Genomic DNA, 16,886 nt, shown 5'->3' with positions numbered 1-16,886 from the left:
CAGGTAAAGACCAGGTTGCAAAGGTACACTTGGAAGCCTTACAGCACACTCCTGCTTGTTCCTTTGCAGCCCTGGCTTGCATTTAGTGCTGTTGAAATTTAGTGCCAAATGCAAGTCCCATTACTTTGGGTGGGATCGGATCTCCCTTTCTCCTGTTTACAACAAAATCCAGACAACCCCAAAAATAGAAGAGTAGTGATGCTGCTGGCAAGATCCACTTTAGGTCATCTGGGTCCTGATCCTGACCCTTAACCCTGGCTGAAGATCAATGCCTTACATGAAAAATCAACTTTGCATTGGGGTTCATCTTCCCTTGGACCTGCAATGGTTTTCACCTCTGACACAGCAGGTTGTGTACCCAGGTCCTACTTCCCAAGTGCTGTGCAAACCAGTCTGTCCCCACTTCACTGATGCAGAGATGAGGCTCAATTCCAAGTATGGGGAAACTTTGGCCCTTCAGATGTTGCTGAACAACAGCTCCCATCATTTCCTGCCACTGGCCATGCTTGCTGGGGCTAATGGGAGTTTTAGTTCAGCAACTTCTAGAGGGCCAAAGGTTCCCTAAACCTGCTCTTTTCAGATAGGGTTGGAGGAAAAATGAATTGTCAGACTTCTGTCACTAGAAGACAGTGTCTGTGTGAACACGACCGCCGCCTCTCCCCACCTTTCAGTTGGTGTTTTCTTCCTCATGCTGAACACCCACTGTTGTGATGTAACCACTGTTGTAATCAAGATTTAGCCATAAAAATGGCACACACACACCAGCTACTAATACGGGCAAGGCAAGGAACTCTATTCACTGCAGTCACTGCTACCGAGTGAAATAAACCCTCCAGCACATGAACTAGATACAGAGAGGAAGGCAGAAGATTCACAGAGGCATCCTATTGCTGTTTTTTTTGTTGCAGAGGTTACCCTTGCACAGAAAGGGATGTCATATGATTCAGGTGATTGACAGGTGAACAGCCCCACCCTATTGTGCACTGTGGCCCACTGAGGGTTTATCACTATTGGATTGGACCCTCTGGATGAAAGTTCTTCCTCATCCCTGGCCCGGAGAGAGCACACAAGAAAGAGATGCCAGAAGCATCCACCACTTCCTCTTGCCTATTCACCCTCTTTTTGGGCAGTGCAGCAGGGAGAATTTGGCCTTGCCACATTGTCCAGGAAGAGAAAGCACTACCATCTCTGCCCAATCACTCATCTTTTTTCTCCAGACAGTGACATAAAGAGTATTGGGCCCAGACAGAGCAAGGAAGCTGAGCTGCAGTGGCTCTTAACAGGAACAGCCACCTCTGCCCTCTTTGGGTAGCATGATGCCATCACCGCAGGGAGAGCATACGGCAGGGATGGAGAACTTAGGGCCCTCCATATGTTGCTGGGCTACAGCTCCCATCATCTCCGAACACTGGCCATGCTAGGTGAGACTGATGGAAGTTGGAGTCCAACAACATCCAGAGGGCTTCCCCAAACTTTGTGTATGGCATTCAAGTTAAGGTTGGCCCAAGACTTTTGTCTGCCCGAGGCAAAGATAAAGATCTCCACATCCCTGGCCATCATTCCATATGCAGAACCCAACTGGACTGGCAGCTGAATCTCATTTCAGCACTAGTGACAGGACAGAGTCCTCCACCATACCTGAGGGCATCAGGGTAGCTAAAGACAAAAATGGGGAATCTGTGGCCCTCCAGATGTTGTTGGACTCCAACTCCCATTAGCCCCAACCAGCTCGGCTAATCAGGGGTGATAAGAGTTGGAGTCCAGCAACATCTGGAGAGCCACAGGTTCTTCGGCCCTGGCTTAAGGGGCACAGGGCAGGGCACACAGAGCTCTGTCCTCCAACACCACAGCAGCACTTCCTGCCTCCCAGTGTCTGCTGCCTAAGGCTACCTTGCTCTGCCCAATGGTAGAGTCGGCCCTACTAACCAACTCATGGAAAGACTATCTGCCTCCCCCTGTTTGCTCGCCTGCCCTCTTCTTCTGGGTGGCACAGTGGGTGCAGATTGGGTGCTGTGAGTCCAATTTCCCCTGCTGTGCCACCAAGAGAGAGGACAAGCAAACAGATAAGGAGAGAGGGCAGGTGGAGGCTCCATGCAACCCAACACTCGCCTAATCCTTCGTGACAGCTCCTCTTGCTGACTCCCCTCTCTCTCTCCCTCTCTCTCTGCATAGGCAAAGGAGAGGGTGCTTGTCCTCTCTTGAGAGGTGCGGTGGGGAGGACTGAGCCGGTGGGAGGCAAAGCCGCCGCCGCTGCGCCCCCCCCTCTTTACATACAACATCACCCCCACGAACTCCTCTCTCCCCGCCCATTAGGAGAATCATAAGAATTCGGGCTGAACTTATTCGTCCCTCCTGCTCTGGCGAAGACAACAGCGGCGGTGACGACGTCACGCACTGCCCGGAACTCAGCTGGCTTTCCAGCAGAGCGGCGGGAGGAAAGAGCCGAGTGCGGAACAGCCCGATGAATAATGAAAGTAACGGCCCGCACTGATTGGCTGTCGAAGGTGCCTCCCGGAGAAGGACCCGCAGGGCTTCCAGGCGATTGGTTGGTGGCGGAGAGTGTCGGTGACGGTAAGTCGAGGGGACAGGGCGGGGTTAAACTCACGGCCTGCAGCAGCTGAGGCAGGGCTAGGAACGAGGCGACGGGAAGAGACCGGATCGGTCCCAGTGGTGGGCAAGGGACGCTGGGTGGTCTGCAAGGTAGGCTGGACAGCACCGGGGATGGGGCTTGTGCTGAAATAAAGCTGAGCCTGCGAGCCTAGCTTTAGGTAAGGGCTCAGTCTCTGCTGAGGAAGGGATTGCCCCTAAGCATGTGCAGAGTGCCTTTTCCTTCACTATTTGAATGACCACAGCCAGATGACAGCTGGGATGAGGGAAAACGGCATCCTGACCACAAGACGATGTTTCTAAGAAAGCTTTGAGCTCTCTCTCTCTTAGAAATCAAGGACTAAATAGGTAGAAATACTTTTCCGTTCGTGCTGGGGCTTTAAGAGGATGGGGTGGATGAGTGGTTGGGAAAGGCAAGCAGCGAGAGGGAAGTGGCAGGGTAGAGAGTCGATCAAAAGGCGCCCATAACTAATCTTAGGGTTGAGCTAGGAGCCGGGGGTGGGGGGCTGGAGCTCTTCATTTATTCTGCCCGCGGGGAGCAGCGATGACCTTTGGGAAGGAACATGGGCCGTGGGGGCAAATGTTGACTTTGGAGGCGACCAGTGGATTCTGAAACTGTGCAGTCATGAATTTGGGGGAGGGGCAGCGCCTTTGGCTGGCTGACGGCGGCGGGGCTTCCTGGGCTGTCTGATGGTTGACTTTAAGGTGTTGATGGAGAAAGGAGAGGCTTGCTTTGTGCGCGCTTTCTAAAAGGCGAGGAGCGTGTGTGTACTTCGTACAAGTTATTGTGTCTGAAGTATCAGGAACTCTGGAGGCCACTAGGCTGGCGATGAATGTCTGGAGAGACTGTGAAACAGGCTATAGGGCTGTAGAGATTGTTGTGCACGTAGAACTAGCCGATTTGATGTTCTCCAGAACGTAGTAGCATGGCTTGTCTCTCTGGCCTTGTTGTTGGCTCTCTTATCATACAACAAGGAAGAGTCAGCATTGTGTGTTGATGGCTTGGCATCGGCCGGGATCTCTCATTACCGCAATGCCTCTTCCGGGGTTATCCCTCTTGCTGGAAGCTGTAAAGAGAGAAGACCCAGGGTTGCTGGCGTCTCTCGTTTAGCTGACTGTAGGAACTCAGTGTCTCTGAACTCGATGTCTTCGTAGAGACTGGAGGGGATATGGAAATTCTGCCCATGCCCCATACTGGAGCGACTTTGTGAAAGGTTAACTCCCTTTCAGTGGCTTGTGTGACACTGCCTACTAATTTGTGCTGTTGTGTAGCCGAAAAAACAAACTAAAAACTTTTTTTTTAAGTTTCTGTTTGCACAACTGTCTCAATAGGCCAAGCCTGCGGGAGGGTTGCATTATGGCGCAAAAAAGCTCTGCTGCACAACTGGACAATCCAACGGCTACAATCTCAAAAGGCCTTGAAGCCTCAGTCGATGTTTACCTTTCTATGTCAAAAGGAAAGCCTTAGCTGCTTTCAAGGTAGTTCTGCTTCCCTTCTGAGGCTCCCCTGCCTTGGATTACATTGCCAGGCTTGGGGGGGGGGGCGGAGAGAGCGTGGCTGCTTCCAAGATTGTCTGGGATGCCTGCTGGAACTTGCAAAACCCCATATTGTATTGAGAAGCTTTTAGCAATAGTTTAAGAACGTAGTCCTTCACCAAAGTGTTTGGATCTCGGGGGAGGGGGTGGCCTTGCATGACCAGGGAGAATGATAAAAAAGGCGCTTGTTAACTGTGGGTTGTATGAACAGATTTTTCTGTTGGTATATCTGACATTGGCCTCCCTTTTATAGAAATTACAATGCCTAATTGATTGCTTACTCCTCCCCTGTCCAAGTTGAGGCGCTTGCTTTCTTAACAAGAGATGGGGAACCTGTGGCTCTCCAGAAGTTATGGGACTCCACCTCTCATCATCCCTGGCCACAGGTTCCCCATCCCTGGTTTTAGACAGTGGTGCACATTTCTGCTGCCAACTTTCTGACCAACTGCAGGAAACGATAGGAAGTCTAGCAGGATTGACTGAGATCTTGCGAAGAAGCAGGAATGTCTTGCTGTTTCCGGATGATCTGGGCACTTAACATTGGCAGTAATATTACTGTTCTAGCACCCTGTTTTCCATGATGGTGACTGTGTAGCCTAAAACAATCCAGGCATATAAATTCAGTGAGGTGTTTGCTGAGAATGGCAATCTTCTCTTGCTCCCCCCTCCCACCGGTTTGCAGTAAGTCAGTTTTATGATTTCCAGTTAGCAGCTGTTGTTCTCCAAGCTGGCATCTCCAATGTCAAAACTGCAGTGTAGTGTTTGTCTCTGGTCTGGGTTTATAACGACAGGGTATGGAAGGGCAACATCTTATTTAGGAGCTTGATTCTAGATTCTAAATCAGGACTGCTATTCTGTAAGCGTAATCCATCATGATCCGGTAGGAAGCTCTGGCTGTGTGGAACAAATTAAACTTGCTAAACTTGCTAAAGGTCACATATGCCGTACAACTTTGCTTCCATTTTTATTTTTTTCCATATTAAATGGAAATTGGAGCATTTCTTTGACTTGGGGAACATCAAATCTAGCTCTGCTGGGGATGAGTTTTGAAATCTGACACAGTCTGCCAGCTGTTAAGAACTGGCCCTGCCTGCAAGTCTGGATTTCTAAGGAAGAGTCCTTTGTCAGCAGTGTGCCTTTTGTAGTAGGGAACTTTGGCCAAATGAAGCGGGGCCCTGGAGTTCAACCAGAAGTGTTTGTCTCGTATACCACGTTAGGCACAGTTAGGTACTGGAGTGAAATTCCATACATATGTTAAAGGCATGCTTCTACACTTCAGGGCTTTGTTCCATGCTGTTTTTTTGGTTGAACATACATGTATAAAACACACAGCAAAACAATACATATTGCAATAATAAAATCTAAACGCTTTATCTTGGACTGCAATTAAATACATCACGGTTGGGGAACCTGTGGCCCTGCAAATGTTGTTGGGCTCCAGCTCCCATCATTCCTAACTATTGGCTATGCTGGCTGGGGCTCATGGGAGTTATAGAATCATAGAGTTGGAAGGGACTATAAGGCCTCAAGTCCAACCCCCTGCTCAGTGCAGGAATCCAAGTTAAAGCATACCTGACAGGTGGCTATCCAGCTACCTCTTGAATGTCTCCAGTGTTGGAGAGCCCACCACCTCTCTAGATAATTGGTTCCATTGTCCTACCACTCTAACAGTCAGGAAGTTTTTTCTGATGTTTGGTCGAATCTGGCTTCCTGTAACTTGAGCCCATTATTCCATATCATGTACTCTGGGATGATCAAAAAGAGATCCTGGCTCTCCTCTGTGTGACAAACTTTTCAGGTACTTTCAAGTGCTATCATATCTCCCCTCAGTCTTATTTTCTCAAGGCTAAACATGCCCAGTTCTTTCAGTCTCTCTTCATAGGGCTTTGTTTCCAGTCCCCTGATCACCCTCCTTGCCCTCCTCTGAACCTGTTCCAGTTTCTCTGCATCCTTCTTAAAGTGTGGTGTCCAGAAGCGGACACAGTAGTCAAGATGAGGTCACTATAGCTAACCATAGCCAATACTTCACACGATTTGGAAACTATACTTCTGTTAATGCAGCCTAAAATAGCATTTGCCTTTTTTGCAGCCACATCACACTGTTGGCTCATATTGAGTTTGTGATCAACAACAATCCCAAGATTCTTCTCACATGTAGTATTTATTGCTGAACCAAGTATCCCCCATCTTATAACTGCATTTGGTTTCTTTTTCCTAGGTATAGAACTTTGCACTTATGCTGGTTAAATTTCATTCTGTTGTCTTCAGCCCAATGGTCCAGCCTATCAAGATCCCTTTTAATTTTGTTTCTGTCTTGCAAGGTATTAGCTCCTCCTCTCAATTTTGTATCATCTGAAAATTTGATAAGCATTCCCTGCACCTTCTCATCCAAGTCATCCAACATAAAAATGTTGAAGAGCACTGGACCCAAGACTGAGCTCTGCGGTACCCTGCTCGTTACTTCCCCCCATTTTGAGAAAGAACCATTGACAAGCACTCTTTGAGTACTATTCTGGAGCCAACTGTGGATCCACCTGATAGTTGTTCCATCCAGCCCACGTTCAGCTAGCTTGCTAATCAGAATATCATGGGGCATTTTGGCAAAAACATTGCTGAAGTTGAGATATAATATGTCCACAGCATTCCCACAGTCTACGAGGGAGGTTACCCAATCAAAAAATGAGATAAGATTAGTCTGGCAGGATTTATTCTTGATAAATCCATATTGGCTTCTAGTAATCAGTGCATTGTTTTCAAGGTGCTTTATAATTTGCTCCAGAATTTTCCCAGGGATTGATGTCACGCTGACTGGTCTGTAGTTTCCAGGTTCCTCCTTTCTGCCCCTTTTGAAGATAGGGACAACATTAGCCCTCCTCCAGTTATCTGGCAGTTCACCCATCCTCCACAATTTTGCAAATATGGACAGTGATTCCGAGAGTTCTTCACCTAGTTCCTTCAATACTCTAGGATACAGTTCATCAGGCCCTACAGATTTGAACTTGTTCAGAGTAATTAGGTATTCCTTGACCATTTGTCTATCAATCTCAAGCTGCAATCCTGCCCCTTCAATTTCACATTTCCCAGGAGGGTCATAGACTTTTGGGAAAAGACTGAGTCAAAGTAGGAATTGAGCACTTCTGCCTTTTCTTTGTCATCTGTTATCATTTTGTCATCCTCACTGAGTAGCTGTTCCACCATTTCTTTTCTCTGCCTTTTACTATGGATGTACCTGAGAAAAGCTTTTTTGTTGCTTTTGGCATCTCTCATTAACCTCAGCTCATTCTCAGCTTTAGCCTTCCTGACGCCATCCCTGCAATTCCGTGCTGTCTCTCTGTACTCTTCCTTTATGGCCTGGCCTTCCTTCCACTTCCTGTATGTGTCCTTTTTGTTTTCAGGTAATCTCTAAGCTTTCTGTGAAGCCACATTGGCTTCTTCTGCTGTCTTCACCCTGTCTTGATGGAATTGTTTGCCATTGTGCCTTTAGAATCTTCTCTTTTAGAAACCCCTACCCATCTTGGATTCCTTTTCTCATTAGGGTTGCTTGCCATGGAACCTCACTTACCATTGTTCTGAGTTTATTAAAATGGGCTTTCCTGAAGTCCAGGATACACGTATGGCTACTCTCAGCTTTTGCTTCCTTTGAAATCAAGAACTCTAGTATAGTGTGGTCACTTTCCCCCAGAGTTCCCGTAACTGCCACTTCATCCACCTAGTCATCTCTGTTGGTTAGAATCAAGTCAAGGATAGCTGATCCTCTAGTTGCTTCCTCCACTTTAGGAGAAAGTCCCACACAAGTCAGAAATTTCTTGGAGGGGCTGTGTTTGGCAGAATTTGTCTCACAACAGATATCTGGGTAATTGAATATCTGGGTAATTGAAGTCCGCCATTTCTACTACATCATGCCTCCTCGAAACATTGACAATTTGCTTTTATGGCTGTTTCTGACATAGAGCTTAAACAAGAACAGTCATACCATGATCGCAGGTGAAATTTCTGAGTTCATGGGATCCCAGAACAGGAGGAGGGGATCTCCTTTCTGATTACCTGGTTCAATGAGCTGAATTTGGGAGTAGTAATAAGTGCTGTTGCTTTGAGTGCTTTAGTGTGAAAGATGCCATCTTTAAAGTATTCAGAAACCTTAGAGAATTGAAATATGGGGAAATTCGAGCAGAGGTATACCAGGATATCTGCTTGGAGACTGTAAGGAGACATTGCTTATTCAAGCCCTATACGGCCACTCTTAAACAATCGGGCTTTAACTACAGATGGGGATTCCCTTTCAAGTTGATTGTACCATCAAGAGAAAAAAACCATATAGCAAGCAACAAAAAGCAGGCAGAGGTGATCCTTCAAGAGCTGGGTATCCAGCCACCCAAGGATCCCCACTCCCAAAATGGAGGAATCCAGAGAGGGATTAACGACTCTCAATGGGCCAAAAAGCAATCTAAACATAATAAAGAACCTAGCATGAAAACCATCATATAGAGCCGGTTCCTGTTTATAGTTATTCACTAATAGGCAAAAAACCTTGCAGTTTAAGAACGTACCTATAGTCCACAGCAGCACGTTACCAAATTCTTCCAAGCTACACAGGAAGTGGATTGGACTGTGAAAGACCAACACAATTTGTGTTTGCATTTTGACAAATTTGTAGGGCAGTACAATATCTCAGAGAGGAGGTCAAGTCTCATGCACTCCTGGTGCATTCATTTTAGCTGCCCAATTTTCCTGATTTTTAAAGTTGATAGAAATATCTGTGGGCTATAGGTACATTCTTAAACCACAAGTTTTTTTGCCTATTTGTGAATTTCTCTGCTTTTTAATCCGGGAGGTAAGAAATGGGATCATGTGCAAGTTTGCTGAGAATGAATTGATCATTTGCATGCTTATTGAGTTCAATGGGATTTACTCCCCTGCAACATGCTTAGGATAAGTGAAACTGACCACAGGGGATAGGGAGGGGAGCAGGGGGATGGGAGCAGGCAGGAGGGGGAGAAGGAGGGTAGGTTTGATCATTTGCATGTTTATTGAGTTCAGTGGGATTTATTCCCATGCAGTCATGCTTAAGATAGGTACAACTGACCATGGGGAAGGAGACCTGGAGTGGGCAGGGGAGGAGGAAGAAGGGAGGAGGAAGGGAGAGGAGAGGGGAAGGAGGGGAAAGGCAAATCTGACCATATACGTGCTTATTGAGTTCATTGGGATTTACTCCCATGCAATCATAGCCAGGATAGGTAAAACTGACCATGGGGGAGGAGGAGGGGGAAGGGAGAGTAGAGGGAAAGGGGGGAGGAGCAGAAGGAGGGGATTGGAAGGGGAGGGGGAGGGAAGGGGCAAAAGGGAGGTGATGGGAGGGAAGAGGAGGAGGAAGAGGGGAAGGCAGGCTTGATCATTTGCATGCTTATTGAGTTCAGTGGGATTCACTCTGGCCACTGGAGCTCTGTCAGTGGAATAGGAGTCTCCTCTGAACACCCTTCACAAACTACACTTCCCAGGATTCTTTGGGGGAAGCCATGATTGTCTAAAGTGAAATAAAGGTCTGGTGTGTAGTGGCCCCCTGATTAGGCAAGCCAAGCAACTGTGAGTCTGGCTTTTAGAACACTGACAGTTGGTTCTTACTGAGCATGCCTGACGTTATCATTGAGTTCAATGCTAAATTTCATAAATTAATTAAAAATCAGCCACTCATTTTTTTACCTTTTAAACTGCAGAAGATGGTCAGAGTATGGGGCAAGGTCAGTAATAGGATTACAGGTACTCTGTGAGCATGGCTAATTTTTAATTAATTTCAACAGATTATGAGAACTCTGACAGAAAAAAGTCTAAAAGGAGTCTGGTTTCTCTCTCTCTCTTTTTACACTTTGAACTCTTGATTCTCTCTGTTTTGTGTATCACCATGAAAATTTAGAGGGTTGTTAAGGAAGCGTTTCTGAGTTCAGGACTATAAGTAAGGTTTTGTTTTGAAATGAGTTTATGGGAAGCATCAGAATGGCATGGGAGTATTTTTAATTTAACATTGCAGAATGCAAAAAATCCATGCTGACTATAGCTTAATAATAGCACAGTTACTTTGTTACCAACCTGTAGAGAAAGAACTAAATTTGAATACAACAATTGCCCCCGTGTCCGGCATGGCTTGCAGTTTCTGAAGAAGCCTTGAGTCACCTGGGTTTGTTCTGGGCTCCCTCATGCTTGGACTTCAGTTAACCAGTTTTACTAGTTTGAAGGTAGCTTGGTTGTTTTTCCAGTATCAATGAGTACTTAGCAGACTTAAAGCTAAAGCCATTCTCTGAGGGGCACAGGCCATTTCTGAACAGCCCTATAACCAAAGATGAGGTCAGCAATGCTATTAAACATCTCAAGTGAGGTAAAGCCCCAGGTCCTGACAGATTCACAAACAAATTCGATAAGTCATTCCAGCCCCAAGTTGCACCACAACTGACAGCTTTGTTTAATGGCAATTTGCTTATTTATTTATTTGTTGCACTTGTATACTGCCCCATAGCCAAAGCTCTCTGGGCAGTTTACAGCAATCAAAAACATTAAAACAAATACACAATTTAAAAACATTTTAAAAACAATTTAAAACACAGTTTTAAAATTCAAAACAATATAAAAACAATTTAAAAACACATGCTAAATGCCTGGGAGAAGTTTCATCCTTGTCTTCTCCTTGATTGGGTGGTCAGTAGTAGACTCCAACTACCATGTTCCTTTCATTCCTTGCCCCATTAATTTTAATCCAGATACTCTCGGTGGAGCTGCCAAGCTCATCGTCCTGTATTTCTGTGCAGGGATATATTTTTTTAACATATAGCCCAACTCTGCCTCCCTTTCTATTCCTTCTGTTGTTTTTGAACGTTACATCCTTCAATCACTGTATTCCAGTCATGGAAGTCATCCCACCAAGTTTCAGTTATACCTATCAAGTCATATTTACTCTCCTGTATTAAGAGATCAAGTTCGTCCTGTTTGTTTCCTATACTCTGGGCATTAGTATATAGACATTGAAGACTATGTGATTTACTGTCTGGCTTCCTTCTTACATTTTTATGAAGACTATTACTGGGCCCCATTAGAGCCGTTCCCTCAGTTCCTCTTACTGTGCGCAGTCCAACAATGTCTGGTGGGCCTTGGGTTACCCACCCTTGCTATACATATTTGCCTAGGAGTAAGTTGCATTGGACTCAATGGAGCTTACTTCTGGGCAGATATGTATAGGATTGCACAGTTAATCTTCTAACCTCCCAATTCTGCCTCTAATTGTGTTACCAATGCATCAAGAGAGGAAAGTGTTTATTGTATTGAGGAGCACTCAGTCACAAAAGTTCCCATATGCATAAAGTGATACAATCCAGACACATTTTCCATTTTCATGAGAAGTAGATTTAGCCCAGCACCCAGGTTCCAACAGTGACTAGCCAAAGGCTTCTGTGAAGCCCACAAGGAAGACATGGGTGGAACAGCCTTCTGGTTTTTGCCTGCCAGTAATTGGCACACACTATTGTTATTAGCTGCTGTATTTTATTTATTTATTTTATTAATTTCTAAAATCTGTTCTAAAATGATTTCCATAAGTCTTTATAGTGGTGCCTCTTGTTCTCTCTGGATAAGAACATCTAGATAACTCTTCTTTCTCTGTTAACATCAATGCCAGGGAATGAAGTTTTAGACCCTTTGGAAGCCCTCCAACCACTCCTGAAAAAGCCCACCCTGGACCCATTGGTTTGTGACAACTACCACCCGGTTGCAAATACTCCCTTTTCAGGGAAAGTGATCCAGAGGTTGTGGCACAGCAATTGCAAGTACTCTTGGATGAAACAGATTATCTTGGTCCATTCCAATCTGGGTTCAGGCCTGGTTATGGGACTGAATCAGCCTTGGTCGTCCTGATGGATGACCTTTATCGGGAGAAGGGCAGGGGGAGTGAGACCCTATTATTCTTGCTTGATCTTTTGGTGGCTTTTGATACCATTGACCATGGTATCCTTCTGAGCTGACTTGGTGAGATGGGTATTGGAGGCACTGTTTTACAGTGGTTCCAATCCTATCTCCAGGGTTATTTTCAAAGAATAGCATTGAGTAATTGTCTTTCAGTCCCTTGGCAGTTGTGCTGTGGAGTGCTGCAGGGTATCATCTTGCCCCAACATCTATATAAATCCCTTGGGAGTGGTTATCAGGAGTTTGGGGGCAAGATGTCAGCAGTATGCTGATGATACCCAGCTCTATTTCTCTGTAACGTCTGAATTGGGAGAGGTTGTGCACACGCTGAACCAGTGCCTGAACTTGGTGCTGAGCTGGATGAGGGCCAATAAACTGAGTCTGAATCCTAGCAAGACGGAAGTGCAAAGGGTTGATGATTCCTGAGTTTGGATAATTGGTCAATATAGATGGGTCGTACTCCCTTGAAAGTGCAGGTCCGTAGTCTGGGGGTGCTCCTGGATCCATCTTTGTCGTAGAGGCCCAGGTAACCTCAGTAGGAGTGCCTTTTATCAGCTTCGGCTGGTAAGACAGTTGTGGCTATTTCTGGACTAGAATAGCCTGACCACTGTTGTCCATGCACTGGTAACCTCCAGGTTGGATTACTGTAATGCACTTGATGTGGAGCTTGTCCTTGAGGTTGGTGCGGAAGTTGCAGCTGGTGCAAAATATGGCGGTGCGACTCTTCATTGGGGCAGGTTATTGCCAACATGTAACGCCGCTGGTGAAAGAATTACACAGGCTGCCATTAGCTACTGGGACAAGTTCAAGGTTCTAGTTTTGGTGCACAAAGCCCTATGCAGCTTAAGACCAGGACACCTGAAAGATCAGCTTACCCCTTTTATACTCAGGCGATCACTGCTCTCTGCAGATGAGAGCCTCTTGCAGATATCATCTGATGAGGAGGTCTGTTCCACACAACATAGGAAGCGGACCTTTAGTGTTGTGGCATCTACCCTTTGGAATGCCCTCCCCTTAGATATAAGACAGGTGCCATGTCTGTTATCTTTCTGGCGCCTATTAAAGACCTTTCCCTTTCAACAAGGCTTTTAAGTAACTATCTTACCCACTCTGCATATTGCTGGAATTGCTTTTTAAGAAGTTTTTAAAGTTGTTTTTTAAAGATGTTTTTAATGATGTTTTGTTTTAATGTTTTAAAGTCTTTTGTTTTTAAGATGTTTTAAAGAGCTTCTAGTGTTTTTGTTTGCTGCCTGGTCTCCTTCTGGGAAGGTGTGATATAAATGTAATAATAAATAATATACCAGATCCAAATTCCCCTCTTTAACCTGAGCCATTTCCCTGGGCAAGGCCCAAATGCTTGGAATTTGGTTCACCTTGTCTGCCCGGTTGTTTGACAACATAATCATATAGCAAGCCTATTTGCCCTGGATGTCCCTGCTTTCAGTTGAAAATCTTTCAACAAGGGGCTCCATTAGCAGTCATAATTTTACCTCTCTTGACTTTTTGCAAAAACATTGACAAGCTAAGCCTGCCATGTTAATCACCAATGTTTTCTGCCTTTTATGCATTTGAACATTCGAACTTTGCTGATTTCACTTGTCTCCTGACCCGCACGAAAACCTTTTCTTTTTTTGGGGGGGGGGGCAGCAAAGACTCAATAATGTAGAACTTTTTTCTGCTTGTCCTGCTCCTGAATGGATGGATGGTTAGGAACATAATAAACTCAGACCTTTCAAGGTTTTTAACCTCTGAAGTGTAAACAGATTGGAGATGCTGTACAGTAGTATGGATTGTGCTGGCTTTTTTGGTGGTCCTGTCATTTGAGAGGTTTGAGGAAACAGTTTCACATTCATTTAAAAACCAGAGGTTGCTGTATACACAAGAGCTGTGTCTGTATCATCTGGGTATTTATTTCTTCTGCTTTTTCCTATGCAAATAAGTTGCATAGTTGATACCTCATCCTGTTTCCTGTTCCAATTAGGGTACCCATTTTGGGATTTCTCAATGTGAAAGCTAGTAAGCTAGTATTATATAAAACAGTTATGAACTTTGAGCATAATGCTCCTACCAGCACCATCAAATTGTTGGACAAACATTGTGCAATGCCCCTCACTCCTCCTTTTCCAGTGGCGGAACTGACCTTCCATTTACTTCAGTTTTCTTTGGCACATGTGTACCCAGGGCTGGAAAAATGTTTTAAATTCCCAACTAACAGTCTTATGTTTTGTCGAGCCAGCTTCTTGCATAGTCTTACATAGGCTTGTGCAAAATTTCCAGTCTCACTTTTGTAGATTATAAGGTTTTTTTCCACCTTGTGTCCCCTTATCCTGCTAATCCCCTACTGACAGACACCTCATTTATGCACTTCTCACACAGTTCCTGACTACTGAGCAATCCCTATAAAAATGTCTTCAACACACACAAACCTAGTAAAGCATTTGGTGTCTGCAGTGATGCACAGTTGTCTGTGGTTTTTTAAAAAATTCCTGTGCTGAATGTAAAATACAACCCACTAATCCTAAGAAGAGGTGTGTCTGTGTACAGGAAATGCGTAAAGGGTGGTGTGGCAACATTTGAGTAAGAAACAATTTGAGTACGTCCCTGTCTGGGTAGGGAGGACCTCGCATCAGTGGTGCATGCTATGGTAACCTCGCGTCTGGACTGCTGCGGTGCGCTTTGCGTGGGGCTGCCTTTGAGGACGGTTCGGAGGCTGCAGCTGGTGCGGGGTGCGGCGGCCAGACTGCTAGCGGGAACTAGGCGGTCTGAGCATATGGCACCATGTGCTGGCCCGTTTGCACTGGCTTCCAGTGTGCTTCCGGGCCAGATTCAGGGTGTTGGTGCTTACCTATAAAGCCTTATACGGCACGGGACCACGATATCTGTCGGAACGCCTCTCCCGATATGAACCGGCCCGTACACTACAGTCTACTATGAAGGCCCTCCTCCGGGTTCCGACTCATAGGGAAGCCCGGAGAGTGGTGACATGATCTAGGGCCTTCTCAGTGGTGGCCCCCGAACTATGGAATGGTCTCTCTGAGGAGGTGCGCCTGGCGCCGACACTATCATCTTTTCGGCGCCAGGTTAAAACCTTTCTCTTCTCTGAGGCATTTTAATTCCTGTTAATTCTAATTATTATATTTTGATTTTAGACTGTACAGTTTTTTGTACAGTTTTGTATTGTGATATACTGTATTGTGTTATTTTTATTGTATTTTTAATGTTCACCGCCCAGAGAGCTGTTGCTAGTCGGGCGGTATATAAGCTTAAATAAATAAATAAATAAATAAATAAACAAAACAAAAATGTTCAAAACTGCAACAGTGGGTTCTGACATAGTCTAATATTGGCTGTTATCCTATTGAAGAAATATTAGTCATTTACATGTCTGCTTGGAAGTAAATTCTATTGAGCTCAGTGGGGCTTACTCCTGGGTAAGTGGATATAAGACTGTAACCTAAATCTTATGAGTTTTAATTAATAAATCCATTGATTAAATCCAGAGCTTGGAAAAGTTACTTTTTTTGAACTACAACTCCCATCAGCCCAATCCAGTGGCCATGCTGGCTGGGGCTGATGGGAGTTGTAGTTCAAAAAAGTAACTTTTCCAAGCTCTGATTTAAATCTCCATGCATTTGCATGTGAATGAAACAATTGCTTTGCAGAGAGGAGCTTGCTTAGTTGGTACATGCACATGTCATAGCAGGCATCACGGTTTTGAAGGAGGCATTCCAGCATGTGAAAGAAAATAATGTAACACTTGTAGAGCCAGCATCCTGTAGTTTTGTTTTTGTTTTTTGTGCTTATGCAAAGAATGATTAAAATCTGCCGCTGTTTAATTGGAGATTTCTGTTTAAATCTAATTAATTGCCTAAGCATTGCTGTTCTCAAATTATCACTTGGCTTTCAGGATGGGAGTGCAGCAGAGATCAGCTCGATCTAAGGAGAGGTTGCATTGCACACCTCAAATAACAACTTGTCTTCCAGCAGCCTTACTTCCTTAATGCCAGTCGCCATCATCAAAGTCTTAAGAACTCCGCTCTCTTTCCTATTAGCTTGAAGCAAGAATTTTTGTTAATTGGAAAGGTTTACTTTTTTTTAATTACACAGAATGTAAATTACCAGAGAGCTAAAGTGGGGAGTGGGGGAGAGCTTCCTCATCAGGACAAGTGAATTTGGCACTGGATACAGAGTTCAACTTTGCAGTATCTCAGCTTCCAGTTTAATAAATCCAGCTTCTAGCTTCTACTGCTAGGATGATGGGCTTAAGATTTGAGATAGCATGAGCAATGCCTGCTGAAAGTATGCAAAATAACTAAATTTATGTATTTATGTAGTTCACAGAATTTGGGTTCCCTTTATGCAACATCTTTTTTTAAAAAAGAAATGTATACAGAGCCCTGCCCATCGTTGTGCCGTGTCGCCAAAGGGTGTAGGAGAGGCTTGGAATTAGACTTATAGGAGCTGTGCTGCAACATCAGAGAGAGACTGTTGCAGAATGTTTCCCTGGGAAAAACTGAGTGTCTTGATTTGAGGGCTGTCCTTACCATGAGTCATAAGGGCTTCCACAGTTGGAAGCTCTTGCTTCGGTTGGCAGATTCCTGCATGAGTGCCATCTTTCTCTCAAGTCATGTTATGCGCAGTCACATTCACACCATACATTTAAAGCACATGGCTTCCCCCGCAAAATCCTGGGAACTGTAGCTTGTTAAGGGTGCTGGTGATTGTAGCTTTGTGAGGCGTAAACCACAGTTCTTTAAGGGAAGCCATCTGCTTTAGTTGTATAGCGTGGATGCCACCACAGT

General features: G+C 45.0%; 1 protein-coding gene across 4 annotated transcripts in view; it reads left to right on the top strand.

The window, feature by feature from the left end:
- The first annotated feature begins 2,586 nt into the window (after nucleotides 1-2,586).
- STAT3 (signal transducer and activator of transcription 3) overlaps nucleotides 2,587-16,886 on the top strand; it is a 65,843-nt gene continuing 51,543 nt past the window's right edge. For 2 of the 4 annotated variants that reach the window (XM_061591052.1, XM_061591049.1), the window contains exon 1: nucleotides 2,587-2,700. The gene's annotated coding sequence lies outside the window, so the exon portion shown is untranslated. Of the gene's footprint in view, nucleotides 2,701-2,747; nucleotides 2,769-2,853; nucleotides 2,956-16,886 lie in introns of those variants that run through there. The other 2 variants (XM_061591050.1, XM_061591051.1) reach the window with 2 other exon arrangements.

Source organism: Rhineura floridana, chromosome 11 (assembly GCF_030035675.1).
Source record: "Rhineura floridana isolate rRhiFlo1 chromosome 11, rRhiFlo1.hap2, whole genome shotgun sequence".
Classification (NCBI taxonomy): domain Eukaryota; kingdom Metazoa; phylum Chordata; class Lepidosauria; order Squamata; family Rhineuridae; genus Rhineura; species Rhineura floridana.
The sequence above is the reverse complement of the archived record's forward strand: the minus strand, read 5'-3'. Positions and strand labels throughout refer to the sequence as shown.